Source organism: Alosa alosa, chromosome 3, assembly GCF_017589495.1.
Source record: "Alosa alosa isolate M-15738 ecotype Scorff River chromosome 3, AALO_Geno_1.1, whole genome shotgun sequence".
Lineage (NCBI taxonomy): Eukaryota > Metazoa > Chordata > Actinopteri > Clupeiformes > Clupeidae > Alosa > Alosa alosa.
The window spans coordinates 10,848,881-10,865,385 of NC_063191.1; the positions used below are offsets into that span (position 1 = coordinate 10,848,881).

At 40.9% G+C, this 16,505-nt stretch overlaps 1 protein-coding gene across 3 annotated transcripts in view; it reads left to right on the forward strand.

Moving 5' to 3' along the window:
• The window catches only part of cryl1 (crystallin, lambda 1), a 42,683-nt gene that overhangs the window by 15,208 nt on the left and 10,970 nt on the right, over positions 1-16,505 (forward strand). The gene's annotated exons all lie outside the window — the stretch shown is intronic.

Here is a 16,505-nt window from a genome sequence, read left to right on the forward strand (position 1 = left end):
TTACAGTGTATCAGATACGCTCCGAACACTGAGAGAGGTGATCCATTCTTCCTGGCCCGGCCCCGGCTGGCGTCTGTGCTTACACAGACAAAGAAGCGAGTCAGGAGGAGAGTCGCTGTTGCCATGGCAGCACGCTCTGAACCAGAAATGGTGGAGATTTCTGCAAGGCAGCAAAGGGGGAGGCAGGTATTTGTGGCTAATTGACACATTTTTGCTCTTATGTCAATTCAAATTGACATTTGCTTAGCCTTGCTCAGCATCATGAAATCATTGGGGTTCGGGTTCAAATTGTTGTGCAAGAACGAGTTTCTGACTCTCCTGGCACTCTTATCATTCAGGGGTTAGTAATTGAGACTGAACTTCTGTTTCCTGGGTGTCACCACTGGTTTGATGGGAGTGTATGTATGAACCCTGTGACCAGGGATTCACTCCAGAGTGACCTGAGGGGGAGGAGGGAGGCAGTAACAATCGGCCATTCTGGGGCAATAAAGGGAGCATGCAGCACCTTTTACCCAAGGCCACCCCAAGGCCTGACTATCTCAAGAAGTGTGTCCATGTAGACACAGAGCCACACACAGACATGCCTTGTGTTTTTCCACTGTGCCTTAGCCTTGCATGAGCCTTGCATAATGCCCTACCCTTGCAAAGCATAAAAAAGGGCTTACGTGTAAATGGGATGGCATTTTAGAGGCACAACTGCCTGGGCCCTCAAAGTACACAATCAGTCAAGATGGCTAGAAAATATATATATTTTTTTTTTATCATTTTCCGTGTCCTGCTGCCTACTTGCTCTTGCACAATGCACTTAATCTGATATTTTGGGAGATTTGTTTTGATAAACCTCTGCATTCAGAACATTATATGCTTCATCTGCACATGAAGCAAGCCCATTGCCATTACCATCCTGGAGGATACAGTAGCACTTTTGTTTTGGGTATTTTTAAATCAGCTGGATCCGCTCAGCTCTAAGATGAGCCTGCAGAAAGAGAGATGATTTTCTTAATCATTCATTTTGAGTTATCATGCAGACCCTGTCATTCACTTGGAGGATGTCTGCCTGCCATGACAATGCAGCGTTCTGTAACTTGGAAGCATAAAACATAATCATCTCCATTCTAGAGTTCACATTCCTCTGTTGCCATAGACAGGTGGTGGTTGCAGTGAGGTATGTAATTGCAGGGCTTATGTTTGGTAAGGGGTGGAGGAAGGACTTCTTCACGTGTCATTCTTCTATAATACCGTCTCCTCATCTCCATCTTGAACTCTCACCTATTAGGTGTGACTGAAAGGGAGGATTAATCTAGGTTGATTCAGTTCAGCTTGCTTAATTTTTTACTGTTTATGCAACACCCCTCAATCACGTCAAACACACACACACACACACACACACAGAGAGAGAGAGACATACAGATATACATACAGTGCTTCTGCAGGGTCTTACAAAGTCTAAAATGTAGTAATATGACATTTAGGCCTTAAAAAGTCTTAAATGTATTAAAATGTATAGTGTTAATGTTCATTTAACTATAATGCAGTGCCCATTGTGCCAGTGCCAAACATGCTATTCCTGTAGAAAACCTGTAGCCCAATTACCGTATTTTCCGGACTATAAGTCGCTCCTGAATATAAGTCGCATCAGTCAAAAAATGCATCATGAGCAGGAAAACAACATACATAAGTCGCATCAGACTATAAGTCGCATTTATTTAGAAATGTATTTCACAAAATCCAAAACCAAAAACAGAGACTATGTAACTGGATTATTGAGGCCAGAAAGATTCATGTTAATGAAGACGAAGGAGTGAAGACAGCCAAGAGGAGGGCAGGAAGGTAATTGCAATGGAGCTCTCCTCCATCTTCTGGGAATCCTACAGGACAGCAACGATACCCACTCTCTGGAAAACATCAACCATCACACCTGCAGGGTCGGACTGGGAACAAAACTCGGCCCTGGCAATTTTCTCCTGGACCAGCCCACTACTGGACCGACGACAACCCCCCCCCCCCACACACACACACACGCACACAATTTAAGGACCAGTTGGGGCAGTTTCATGTCTCTGTTGCTGAGATAGTTTCGATCGTCAAAAGGTCAGAATTGCTAAGAATCTTGTAGGGGCTGTTTTTAAAGATTAGAAATTGTCTGTGCTGTGCAGGGTGAGACAAGGTACTCATGTTTTGCATGATATCTCAGCACCCAAAGTTGTTATAAATCCATAGTAGCACATATATTATCATCTAATGTTGTGATAGACCTTTGTATGAACGTGTGTTCTATTTGCTATTTATGGCCTGTAGGCCTCATTGACCTGAGCTCATGCAAGTCAAAAGGGGAACATTCTATTGGGGAAAGGTTCCAGTGGGGGTTGGCATAGAAGCAAAGAGGGTGAGTGAGGGTGTTTTAATGTACAGTCCATCTAATCAATAAGTATGTGTCTGGATTCAATTTTATACACTGACCATTTTCTCACCTATTCATTTCTAATGGCCGGTCATATTTGAGACCGGGAATACACATGGGTGTTAAATAAAACACTCAAATTGTCATGAAAATTATCAAAAATTCTTTTGTGTGTTCAGATGCCCTGTATTAAGTCATGGCACCTCATGGTAGTCGGTAACAATATTTTTGAGAGAAAAGAGAACCGCAAACACAACAGGAGAGGTTTTATAACTGCAATCTTAAGTGCTGCTGGGAAAATGCCTGAGCTGAGAATGGTTCACAATTTGCATCCATCATAGCAGTAAATTCAGATAAGGAGGCTACATTTTGTCTAGGCCTGTGGTGAACTCTAATATTTTCAATTTTGTGATGGAAAAAAAGAACCAAAGTCATTAAACATTTTTGTTGACTTGAAATCTTGAGGTAGCTCTGTTGGGGAATTTGTTAACTTATCAACAATGGCAAAAAGAGCACAGGAGTTATTAATATGTTAATAATGTTACAATTAATGAAGAATGTCTGGCCCTATACATAACTCAGAGTTATAAATGTGGAGTCTCTTTTTGAAGATGTTATATAGTTAATCTGAAGCTTAGTGTTTCTCCAAATTACGTTCAGCTTTCCTACATTCTTTCTTCTGATTTGCTACTGTTGTGATATTCCTCCATGGTGTTTTAGGTTTACTGAAGTCTTTCTATCCTTGGCAGGTGCTATTATACTATATAGAGTCAAGGACCCTGAGAATATTAGAGCTAAATTGAGTAAGATGGTCTTCCTGCACACATGGTGTCATAGCTACGTAGCTAAGGCTTCCATAAAAAGAGTGCTGCTATTCTCATTAATTTATTTGTGGTAATTTGATGGTTTTACTGTAAAATTCACTATGATAGTTCATAGTAACACTGTCAACTTATGGATCTTTTACAGTTCAACCATGAAGTATTTATTAACAGTTCTACCATGACCACTTTTGATGTGTTCATGATAAGTGATAATGGATGACACTGTGTTCTTTAATCAAAAGTTTGTTTTTCTGTCATGTTGTTAAAGGTGCCATGTGTAAGAATTGAGGTAAAAATATCAAAAAAAATGAGCTACACGCGATCAAAAGAATGAGAAGAAATAAGGCGATGATGTCATTAAAAAAAATGACAAGGTATAGTGCTGCAGAGATATCAACCTGAATTAGCATGCTAAATTACTAGCCACAGCCGACAGGTGACATAATACCAGTTTCGCCATGGGAGGCGGTATATCGGGCAACATAACCGCCAGCCAAAATGCAATACACGGCGTCTTGGTTATTACTCTAGGGTAGACCAACTCACTTTCTGGAGGTATACTGCCCCCATCTTTTATGGAATATGGAGTATGAATTGATTTTTTGGTGGACATTACACATGGCACCTTTAAACTTTAGTCGATACAAGTAGCCTAACATGTAAGTAAGTAAACATAGCCTATTTGATGACCATCAAACATGACATAGGCTTAAAAGTAGAGGTAGCACAGGAATGTGAAGGATATAAAAAGAGGGAATTCATGTTTTATTTCATACAGTCTGGTATTATCCCAGAAATGTGATTTAAATATGATGTAAACCTCATAATTATGAAGACCTCAGTCTGACTATAAAAAAATTGCAGTCACTCATCATCTTTACTTATTAACTGTAAACTTTAAAGTCCACATCAGACATGCGACCATGAAGTTCATTGTAATGGGAGAGTTCATAGTCAAGTTATGATATTCATGGTTGAACTGTAAAGGCAATGGTAGAACTATAACAAATTTAAGTTGAACTGTAAATTTCATTGTTTTACTGTGAAATTTTACAGTTCATTTTTTCCTGGTGAAAGTAATTGTGGTGAATAATTACTTAATATTAATCTTAGACTGGCAAACTTCAGGAAAAACTCAGGAATCAAGTTTATTCTGTTACAAGCAGAGAGGGTACAAAAAAATGGTCTATGATGTAGCCTAGGCCTGGAAGGCCTACAGTAGGTTGGCCTGTAGCCAATCTCTCCCTCTCTTCTGTTCTACATCCTTCTAGTCTTAGTCAAAGTCCAAGTCTGACAAACATTGCAGTTTTGTTACTTTTGAATGCTTTAAACAAAGGAAGAATTTGGCGCCAAAACAAGCCCACTTGATACCGAACATGAATACATTTACATTTCATGACGCATGGATACATTATATCAAGGAAACGTCCTTTGTCCTGTGTACCTGATAGCCCTTAGCACCAGTACCTAAGCATTTTATTGGGGGAGGGGAGGGTGTCTTTGTTTTAAACCAAGAAGGGCCACATGGCAATTAAATTATTATTAATTTGAACTGTAAAATTATTGCTATCACTGGGCACACACACACACACACACACACAAGCCCACCGATACCAAAATCCCCCCCCATAAATAACGAACACACAGTATCATGCTGTAGCAACACTTCATAAACTGAACCCAAACATTTAGATTTGGACCTATAGGTTATTATAATCACAATAACACGGGGGTTCGGGGGGGTCTCCGGGTTTTTTTTTTTTTTTTTTAATTTTGGTTGCTAATTACACCATTTTAAAGTAATTTGAGAGGGACATGATTCAGGGATAGGCTACTAAAGACAGGCTCATCTTCATCATGTTACCCCATGCATTAAACTACGTCACTGCTTGACTAAATGAAAAATATAGGCTACTGAACATGCATGGAGATCGTCATAGTTGACAGAAATTACGATTTGTGCCAACATGTTGTAGAAACACAACCACAGCCTTTAGGCCTATTTGGTGCAAATCTTCTCCTTTACTTTGGTTATAGTCAGCGATTCACATTAACTGTAGGCTATCACCACAAGTGTATACTAAACGTTTTTGCCCAAGTTTGTGTGCCGTCATCACATTTTGCAAAATTAGGCTACCTTCGTTACTAACCTACCAGTTGATGCTTTTTACGTGCATCGACTCGCGATTGATTGTGCATCTAATGTAACACTCGGTGGAGAGACTTCCACTTTCCAAGTTTCACTTTCACTGTCGATTTAGGAGCTAAAAAAGCTACTATATGGGAAATACTTTGAAGTTCCTTTTGAGTCCAAACATGAATAGGTTTTCTTTAACCTGTGCTACACTTTTCCACCAAGTTGTGCTAAAATTGTAGGCTACCCGGAGTTTTTTTTATGTTGACAGACAAACCGCACTACAGTAGCCTACATGGTGCAGTAAATGGAAGCTCTTCAGAAATGCGTGCAACTAACGCCTATAAAAACAATATATTTATTAAATAAAACTAGACACCTCTGATTGCTGTTTACGGTTAAACTGCGATGATGTGAACACCAGCCAGCGGAGGGCACTTATATAGCCTAGGCTACCATGCATGGACTCGTAGGCTATATTTCCCCACAAACCAAGCGGCTGCTTGGATAAATCCACTTGAGGGGTGGGGCAGGGGGGCTCGATCGTAACACACACTAAACCTGTCATGAAGAGGCCAAAATGATTGACCTGTCACCCCCCAATCCAAATGGATGCAACTGCATTTATAGGCTAGGCCTAGGTCTACATGACGGGCCGCAAATAGGCTAAATAACTTCCCGGAGGTCACTTCCCGGAGGTCACCACATGTGGACCGGCCCACCGGGCATTTGCCCGGTTGTACAGATTACCAGTCCGAGCCTGCACACCTGTACCCAAGAAACCACGCCCCTCAGAGCCCAACCACTTCCGTCCAGTCGCACTCACCCCAATAATCATGAAATGCATGGAGAAAATCATACTACAACTCATCTTATCTACTGTCAGCACACAACTGGACCCATGCCAATTTGCATACCGGCCGAAAAGAGGGACAGAGGACCCAGTGGCATGCCTTCTCCACTCCCTCCTTCACCACCTCCAGACCCATAACTTTGCCTCAGTTCTGTTTGTTGACTTCAGCTCTGCATTCAATACAATCCAGCGCCATCAACTCATCAAGAAACTACAGCACCTGGATGTTACCCCTCCCCCTTTTCTCAGCAACCGGCCACAGACAGTGAAAATAGGGACAACATCATCATCAACCATCATCACCAACACTGTAACCCCCCAAGGTTGCGTACTCAGTCCCTTCCTGTACACACTCTACACAAATGACTGCCAGAGTTCACTACCCAACACCACTTATTACAAATATGCAGATGACACAGCCATAGTAGAACTACTTACAGACAACTATGATGCTGATAATGGAACTCTCTTGAAAGGGTCACCCTTTCAAGAGAGTTCCATTATCAGCATCATAGTTGGCCCCACAAGGCTTCCTTTTTAACATTCCATATGTTATCTTAATGCAGAGGAAGTAGATTGGGGCCCAAATAGAACGTTCAAGCATTGTTTTTGTTTTTATTGTTGAAAGGGTCTATAACGCGAGACAACATGGATGATTTCTCCATTTGACGTTATAATCGATTGCGGACGTGAACAGACAGCTACAGACACGGAGCGCACAGTAGGCCTACTTTCACTTTCTGTGCGTATTCATTACGTGAAAGATAATTAGTATTACATGGCAGTGAGTTTTGTTTTCAAATGTTTTCATGCATGTCTAGATAACGGGTGAGGAATGTTTAGGAGACTTGTAAATTCTCAAATTTAGGCTGCGCAAAGCACAGCACCTTTATTTGGCCATGGCTTGTATTCAATCAGCTATATAGTCCTTTATTTCTTACGTTTTATTGTGAGACATAGGCCTACTTTTTGTTTGGAGCGGCATGGCTATCAAAAGCAGTTGTACAATTTGAGATTTAATTTACATTTGGACTGTTTGATTATATTGCTAAATATCGGGACTGATGACCACTGATATCTGTGGGGTATTTAATGGCTTACTATTAAGTTTCATAGTGTCAGGATTTTGATTGCCATCCACTTATTGCGAGATAAGGTATCCGCGCTTTCATTCATTCATACGTGTGCTGTGCTGCAAGGGAAACCTTATTCCGTATAGCCAAAGAGGTCTAAGATAGCCTAAATGTAGTTATTTTTTAAATTATACATGATTTACTTTTTTATAAAATTCATAGGCTGATGCCTGACAGCAACAATTGTGTTTAAATGTAGGTTACTGCCTCAGCCTCTAGCTCAGAAGGGGGCGGCATGCGACTGGTAGCTTGAGAGCAATGAGAGCAATGTGTTGGAGACTCATGGTGTAGGACAATGACTTTTCATTGGCAACAATACTAACCAACAATATAAAATATTAAGAAGAGCTCTTTTATGAGTAAATGCTTTGATTTGGTAAGCCTTAAAATTAAATCAACATTTTTCACTACATCGCTGCTGTTCCTCTGACTCTGTGGCCAAAACCCAAAAAGAAGACGAAACTCAAAAACAGTTCCGTCACAACATCAAATAAATTAAAAGAGGCTAAAAGCCCAATAAATGTGCCACACGTATTAGCCGAATATAAGAGAACCCTTGCCTATCCCATTTCAATTAGGCAGCACTACACCACCACAAACAAGCTGTTAAGTTTTTGCGTTTAGTAGGCCTACAACTTTTATGACGTGACGTTTCTTGAGCATAGACCTCTCCGGAATAAGTCCCGCCTCCGTAACTTCCGTATCCATCCAACTTCCGGGCGTCGAATGTCTATGGGAAATAACATGGCGTTTTGAAATATCATACCGGTAAAACATCTGTAGGTGGCGAAGTAGAAAAAAAAGGTGGGCCGATTGGCCTACACACTTCTGCCATCTAGTTTCCACGGGTTTTTTGATTGTCGGTGCCGTTAAAGTAGAAATATATCAGTAAGAAGCACTAAGCTAACGCACGCTTCAGACGCCGCGACTCCCCCAGTCAAGGTTGCATAGCAACGGCATTTCATAGTTTGTCTTCACCGAAATGGAGTTTGTGACACCAGAGCCTGTGTACGGAGGTGGCACTAACCCTGCGTGAAATCATCATGTTTGATAGGTTGTTAATACATTCTGAAAACGTTACTGTTCTGATCAAGGTCATGCAAAATAAAGCTATCGACTCAATACGATTCAGCCTCTGATTCCTAGTCTGCTTATCATATCTGTTATTAGTGAAAAAAAAATCTCATCTCGTAATGTCTTTAGTGTCTTCGTCGGCAATTTCTTTCTTTTTCAAATATCTCAATAACAGCTAACAAACTCGCACAGTCAAACCAAAGTTAAGTCATGTTGAAAAGAGGCTGAACCTTGCAAACGATTTACATTTATAGACCACTGAAACCACGCATGAATCACACGTGAAAATGACCATCACGTTAGGTTGTGACTGGGTTGTGAGCAAGATCCAAGGGGGCAGGAGAGCGTAGACACTATGGCGGATCTGAGGCTAAATAGTAGACCAGTTCACCTAGCCATCCCCATTGAACCCCATTCAATTTTGGCGCCACTTTGACATCAAATAACATTAAAGCTGAAGTGTTTTAAGCCTTTATATGAACTTTTTCTATTTTTGGAGTAATACAACATTGTGTGATTGGCGTCATAACCTCGAAACTGACTTACCGGCTGAGTAATAAACTTTTTTCCGAAATCAATGCTAAAGTGATGTAATAAGCATACAACCAGAGCGGGTGAAAGCGTCGCACAGGAGCAAAATAACCGTATTCTCTGGATAAGAATGAAAGCATCAGAACACAACATTTCAGCGAAGTTTTGATGGATTGACAGTAGCCTAGGCTATGAAGTGCTGTTTATATTAAATCACATTTATCTTCGAACAACTAGGACATTTAGAACAGTAATGTAGACATGGTGGTAACGAAGTAAGTAGCTACATACCCAATCTCTCGGTGCAGCTATCACAAGAGTTATGTGCCTATGTTACATTTACGTCCCCTGAGCCTGCGCAGAAAGCCTCGTCGACCAACAGGAAACGGTTGAAATTTGCTTCACCCGCCTCGATTGACGTCTATGTGATGACTGTCCATATCTTTTACTGTCTATGGCAAGATCTAACGCCCTTCTCCGCCCGCGTACATCGGAACTAGCTCCCGGTTAGCATTAATAATCGTTTACTACTTAAACGGCAACGACAATCAAAAAATCCAGTGGAAACTAGATGGCAGAAGTGTGTAGGCCAATCGGCCCACCAGCTTTTTCTAGTTTGTCACCTACTGAGTTTGACAGGTACGATCTTTCGAAACGCCATGTTATTTCCCATAGACATTTGACGACCGGAAGTTGGATGGATACGGAAGTTACGGAGGCGGGACTTATTCTGGAGAGGTCCATTTAGCTTCACCATCACGTCAAGTTGTAATGTATGCGCAATGCTCATCTAGGCTATTGAGTGTCCCAGTGACGCTACTTCCGTTGGCCTCCATGGGACCTATCTTTCAAAAAAATTTGAACGCCAGTTTATGGCGAAAAAGAAATTATTTTCTGGTCCCGGTTGACTTGTGCTTTGAATTACCCATGATGTTTGTCAATTTTAAAGACAATTTTTCATGGAAAGATATTTGCAGTTTGTAATTGAATTACAACATTGTGAAAGATCGTAATTCCAACGACTACAAACCCATCAGTCGTGCTAGTGACGTTAGCTCATTCACAGCCACACTAGATTGTACAAGCATACCAGCAACATGTCTTAATTGGGCTTTCCTTGCCGATGGAAATACCATGAGTCAGAGGATTAAACACATCAGGTAAGTTGTATTCGTCCATAGACTGTACATTAGATACTGTTAAGTGACATAGCAGGCAGCAAGATGCAACCGTTAACTAGCATAACAGCTAATCTTATCGTTGAATTACGTTGGTGACGTACATCGTTCGAGACGAGAGATGTAGTCCACTGAGCAGATTCGCACAAAACCAACATAACTTTTGAAGTCTATCGAACAACAGTACTTTCTTGAAGTGAAATTCACACACATCATATGTGAAATTCGTGGCACAATTCAAACTGGACCAAAAAATAATTGTTATCTCTCCATTAACTCCCGTTCATATTTTTTTGAAAGATAGGTCCCTTGTAGCGGAAGTAAAACGGAAGTCACTGGGACACTCTATACATACAGTCGGTTAAGACGTTCGGAAAGGTTACCGCCCCCCACGAGGGGGAAAGCATGCTAACATCACACAATGGAAGTCAATGGGCGAACTCGCAAACAGTTTATACATTCAGGTAGAGGTAGAGTGGTGGAGGTGGAGACAGGTGGAGTTCTGCTTGTTTCTGAACACAATAATTTGAAGGAATTGTGTTTACTTAACTGCCCAGTGTATGCTAACAACGTAATTCACCCTCGATTGCCCAATGTTGACGACAAATTTCTCTTGAAGCTATATTCAATGGTAGCATCATTAGGTTGCTAACTGGCTAACTTTATATCGTCCGTATAACATAACCAACTGGTACACATTACTTGTTAAAACTATTCCCACGGCCATTGTAGGGAATGTGCATTCATGTGAGAATAAATTCAGATGCAACTTATGAGTATGTGATGTTACGGCAAAAGGGTTAGCTTGCTAAACCAAGCTGACTAAGCTAAGCTGACGGCCATTGAAAGCAGTTCTACAATGAGTACACTCGAGACAGTTCTGGCCGTTTAACTGGAATTAGCAAAATGAGGGAACTTAATGTTACCCTTAACCTCCTTGACACACAGATAACTCTCAGTTGAAATGTGTTTGTGTCGTTTAGTGATGTTTGCTAAAAGATTTAATATTTTTATAGGTGCTTTCTGTACTCAAGCCGGTGCACCTCCATTAGATTACATGCAATCGAAACGAATATTTTCCCCCTCGGGGGGGTTTTCAGCCACGGTAACCACGGCAACTGGGGGCGGTAACCACGATTATGACTAGTTGCCGACTGTATGTATGGATTTAAGTGGCTTAAAGGCAGCAAAAGTGGGATATAGTGCAACTGCTTCCCCAAAACAATTCCTCCATAACTGTGTATTTAATCGTTTGATATGTGGATAACTTTCAGTGGACTAAACAAAAGGTAAAGATTTTGTTATCACAAGGCTAGCTGGTTCGTTATATGGCGAAGCATATAGCCAACTTTGTTTGCAGCAGTGAAGCTGAGTTTGTTGTTAACATTGTTGGTAACTGTCAGGGACTTAAACCCCAACATATAGATACAAGAACCACAACACGAAGTATGGCTTTGCCCACAAACTCTGGTACCAAGAGGAGAGCCTAGCTGCTTATTTAAGGAAGAATTCCTCACACTCTTATCTCACCCACACACACACAGACAGGGTGCATCTGCTTACACAAATGGTTATACAATGATAATAATAATTTCCTTACAGTAATGTAAACGTTTCTTTAGTTAGGAGCCTACTGTTTTTTTTTTATGTTGCATTCATTTTCATTGGCAAAAGCTAGCCTAATATGCATGATAACCTATATAGATTTGAGGGAGCTGCAGCTGTTAGCATCAGCACGGTCATATTAACACAGCAGGCACTAGTCCAGTGAAGGATTGTGTAAACCCCATCTAGGGTCTGATCAGATTTAGGACCGTAGGCGCTCAAAATCTGACCCCTGGGGGCCATGGCAGCCATTTTTCAAAATGGCCGCTAAATATGGATTTCGTAATGGGAAAATGAATTAAAAGCTGCCAGAAACATAAAATGCAATAACACACTTCACCATAAATACATGTAAATATGAGCACACTTTCACATAGAAGGTCTTTAAACTTTAAAATATAAGATATGTTGAAAATGGCTGCCAAATATGGATTTCATAATGTCATAATGGATAGATGACAGAAATTAACAATTACAAATTTTGCACATTTGGTCATTAATCAATCCAGTTCATTTTTAAGCAAAAAGGAAAAGAGGTTATTATGATATCTATCAGAAATTATGTACTTTTTAAATGCATATTTAAATCTGTAATATTAAATTGTGTGCATATACTAATACGCATCATTTTTACTTGGTAGTTTGTCAGTGACTCCTCCTTATTCAGTCAGTAGGTTTCATCTTGTGGTGGCCACAGTTGAATATCATTCTCTTTAAAATCTAGGGAACTGGTGGGATGTTTTACTCTTGACTACAAGTGAGATAAAGGCAAAGTCAGTTGAATGTGTTTCTCACTGTTACTCAGTAAAAGTAGTGTAGTGTACTGCAAGTGAGCAAACATAACTCAAACAGGCAAATATAACGTAAAAGAGATTTTAGTCTGCATAAATTTAGAGTTAGGATTCTGTGAAATAAAGTTGGTGTACATTTCCACAGAATTTAATTTAGGCTGGTTATCTAACTATCTAACTAGCTGCAATTCATCCTATTTATTTCATTAACTCTGTGCTCTTGTACGGCTAGTTTATACCACCAAAAGCTAATCTCAGTGAATTCTTTGCTCTCTAAATGCTCTCACATTGACTAGAAATATTACACACAGTTGCAATGATCAGGCACTCAGTGGATGTCATCAGAAATGCAATTAATCATTTGCATCCAGAGCAAACCCCACGATTGCCTTTGAACAGACACTATTTGCCTTGGCCAAGCAAATACAGTGGAAGTGGCCAGATAGATATGGTGAAATTGTCATTCTTTTTGGGGTCTCCACATTGAGATGGCATTCTTGAGGTCTTTAGGGGACTGGCTGCAAGGAAGTGGTTGGGTAGAGGCTCTTGTTCAAGCAGACATTACCACAACAGGCACAGCTGACTCTTTCTTAAAAATGGCCCATGTTGCTCGTACGAAGAGAGCCCACCAAGTAACAGTGGCAGCATTGTACATTTTGCAACATGCTGCATATGATAATTTCGTGAATATGCATTCCTCCAGTGATGTGCTGAGCTTTGATGAATGGTGCAAGAGGCAAAAAGATACAGTCCCACAGTTTCAGTATTGGGCCACAGTTATGGTGCTTCAGCTGTCCTTTTTGAACTTTGTAAGGTCTCTGCGGCTGGGCTCTTTTTTAACATGTATCTTGATGCCTTGGCTGACCTCACACCATATTTTTTCGCCCTTGATCATACCAATTATTACCAATTATGCCAGATGGATTCTGGTACATTTGAGGGACATATAAATATAGAAAAGAATGCACACCCTCCGAGGTGCTGGCAAGGGAAAATAAACTAATGTGGACACTAGTCACTAATAGTCACTAATTACAGTACATAAAATGCGTACTGTAATTAGTGACTATGATGAATTAGGTAAAGACACAATGTGTATAATGTAGTAATGTAATAATATAGTGTTGGATATGTTGAATGCTGACTGTTTTGTAAATTTTGTAAATATTGTAATTTATGAACACTATTGTTTCTGTAATCGTCTTGATGATAGGCTCCCTTTGTATGTTGTGGTTATGTGCATCATAATTGATTGTGTGGACCTATGCTTGATTACACACCTGGTGAGATACCCAGAGTGCCCTTGATTGACACCTGGTGCTTTAAGACTGGATTTGCTAGTGTCCACATTAGGAACCTTGACAAAGGCTGACCAGGCCGAAACGTTGGAATAAAAGAATTAAGAGAGAGAGTGTGCGGCGACCAAGTTTTTCTACATTTGAGGGACATGACAGAGCTCCCCACCAAGCATCCACAAGTTTACAAGGAGTTCTTGGCTAGCAATTTTGCTTGATCACTCACGAAGAGAGTGATCAAGCCCATGAGCAGAATAATGCCCGTGTGAAGGGGGATGGTGGAGCTGTTGGCTTGCTAGGCAATCCTAGTGCATTGCGGCGGTGGATGGTTGCTGGGCCTGAAGTGGCTAGGGTTATCCAAGAATTTGAAGAGGCATATTGGCCTGAATTAGGCATCACCATGATCAAAGCCCAAGTGTCCAAGAAACTAAGGATGTTCAGTGGAATCCAAGAACTTGGGAATCCATTTGAAGAGGAGAGCAGGGATATCATTGTACTTGATTCAAAAGAAATAGCTGACCCTGGTGCGGCAAAGACTGTGCAGAATGTTGATCAAATTGGACAAGATCAATTCAAGGCATTTACACTCGATCGCCTAGTGAATAGAACAAAATGCACATTTGTCACAATAAATTGAAGGTCTTCTGAACAAGTTCTATGAAAACTCCCAGCAACAGTCAATAAAGATTAGTGACTCTCAGAAATTATATGGAACTCTTTTCGAGGCTTTAAATAGGTTGCCAGAACATGGATGGAAATCTTGAGGAATTCTTTTGCCATGAAAATCAGCCCTGCCCTCCTGCTTTCTCTGAGAATGGCAAGCTCAGCCAGTGTACCAAGAGTGACCTCCTGTTTTGTCTTGAAGAAGGTTGTCCTCCCAAGTCAGAGGCTCCCAATGTCTTCTGTGTTGTCCTTGATGGAGCAGCAATCATAATGCTCAACCCTACAGGCTCAAGAAAGATTTACAGAGTATGCCCATCAAGTGTAGCCCGACTCCACCTGTCTACGTATTTCCGCTCATTTACATTTCCCTACAGTACTCCGTCTGGAATAGCTCTCGTTCACTTTGTTTACTTCGTCAACTTGTCTCCGAACCAACCAGCGAACAGAGGGTGTTCCTGAGAATGCTTACGTTTAAGTTGCAAGCCTGTCGTTATCGTTGTGTCCCCCGTGGTTAACATACGTCATTACCAAACGTTAGTGATTGAACTCTAATGATTTCAAACTTCAGACAAGCGTCCACCAACCAGGAAATAAACGTTTGCCAATGGATCTAGGCCAGACTCTCTGCGAAGTCATGGTATCCAGGCTACATCAAGTGTTCCTTCCTTATATTTCCTTGTGTCATCAAAAATCAACTCGTGTTGACTTGGTACGGGACAGGTACTTTGCCGACTCCATCAAAGGCACTGCAAGAACAAAGTGTGGTAAAGGGATCCGCAGGCGTGTATGTGCTGAAGCAGCTTTGCCAGCGAACTGGCAGAGCTTTCTAAGGGTGGATCAAACTAAAACAGATCTTTTTCAATACCTTTCAGACATCTTGGTTAAGTCATTTGACCATGGAGAGAAGCAACTTGTCATTACTCAGGGAAGTAACATCCTCTGCAAGCCACAGCTGCCTGACTTGTGCTTTATCTCCATGCAACCATGAGGAAGCAGATAACAGGATGATTTTGCATGCATCTCATGCTGCGCAGAATGGCCATCAAAAGATCATGATTCGAACTGTTGATACAGATGTCGTAGTGCTAGCTGTTTCTGTGGTGCAAAGCCTTGGTGACACTGAACTCTGGGTTGCAATTGGAACAGGGAAGAATTTTAGGCACATTGCAGCACATGAAATTGCACACAGCCTTGGTCCTGAGAAGGCACATGCACTTCCAGTGTTTCATGCTCTGACTGGTTGTGACTCAGTGTCTAGCTTTGTTGGTTACGAGAAAAAAACAACATGCACCATGGAAAGTCCTCCCCGAACTTACTCAGGCATTGTTGGAATTGAGCTGTGATCCATCTGATATTCTCTCACATACTGTATATCAGAGACAATTGAAAGGTTCAGTTCTGCTGTATGACAGAACCAGTACATGTGAGAGTGTGAACACAGCTAGGAAAAAGCTTTTTTCAAATAGGCACAGTGTTCGCTGAATTCCACCAACAAGTGCAGCTCTTGAACAGCATTGTGAAAAGGGCAACATATCAGGGTGGTCATATTTGGGGCCAAGTATTACCGCCTTCTCCTCATTTGCCTCGTCCATCTAAATGGGGGTGGGTCAAAACAGAGGGTGGCAGTTTTGAACCATACTGGACCTCACTTGCTGAAGCATCTATGCATGCTATGAACTTATTGTCTGCAAATGTACAAAAGTCTATATTAAACAATGCAAATGCAGAGCAGCATCACTGCAGTGTACTGCTTTATGTTTATGTGAGGGAGAATGTCAGAGTGTAAAGCTGTGTTAATCATTTTTTTGCTTCTTGACCGAGACATAAGTCGTCATTGAATTCAGCATGGACGTTAGAATCTTATATGTTATGTTATTAATTAAATTTTGTGTTGAGTTGAACTACTGGTTATTTGTTCTGTTTCTTGTTATGCAGGCCTACATTAAAAAGACAAAAAAAAAACCTTTCCATGTCAGCTGTTTAAAAACAGTTGACCTTTTTGTATCACCATTCGTGAATTGCT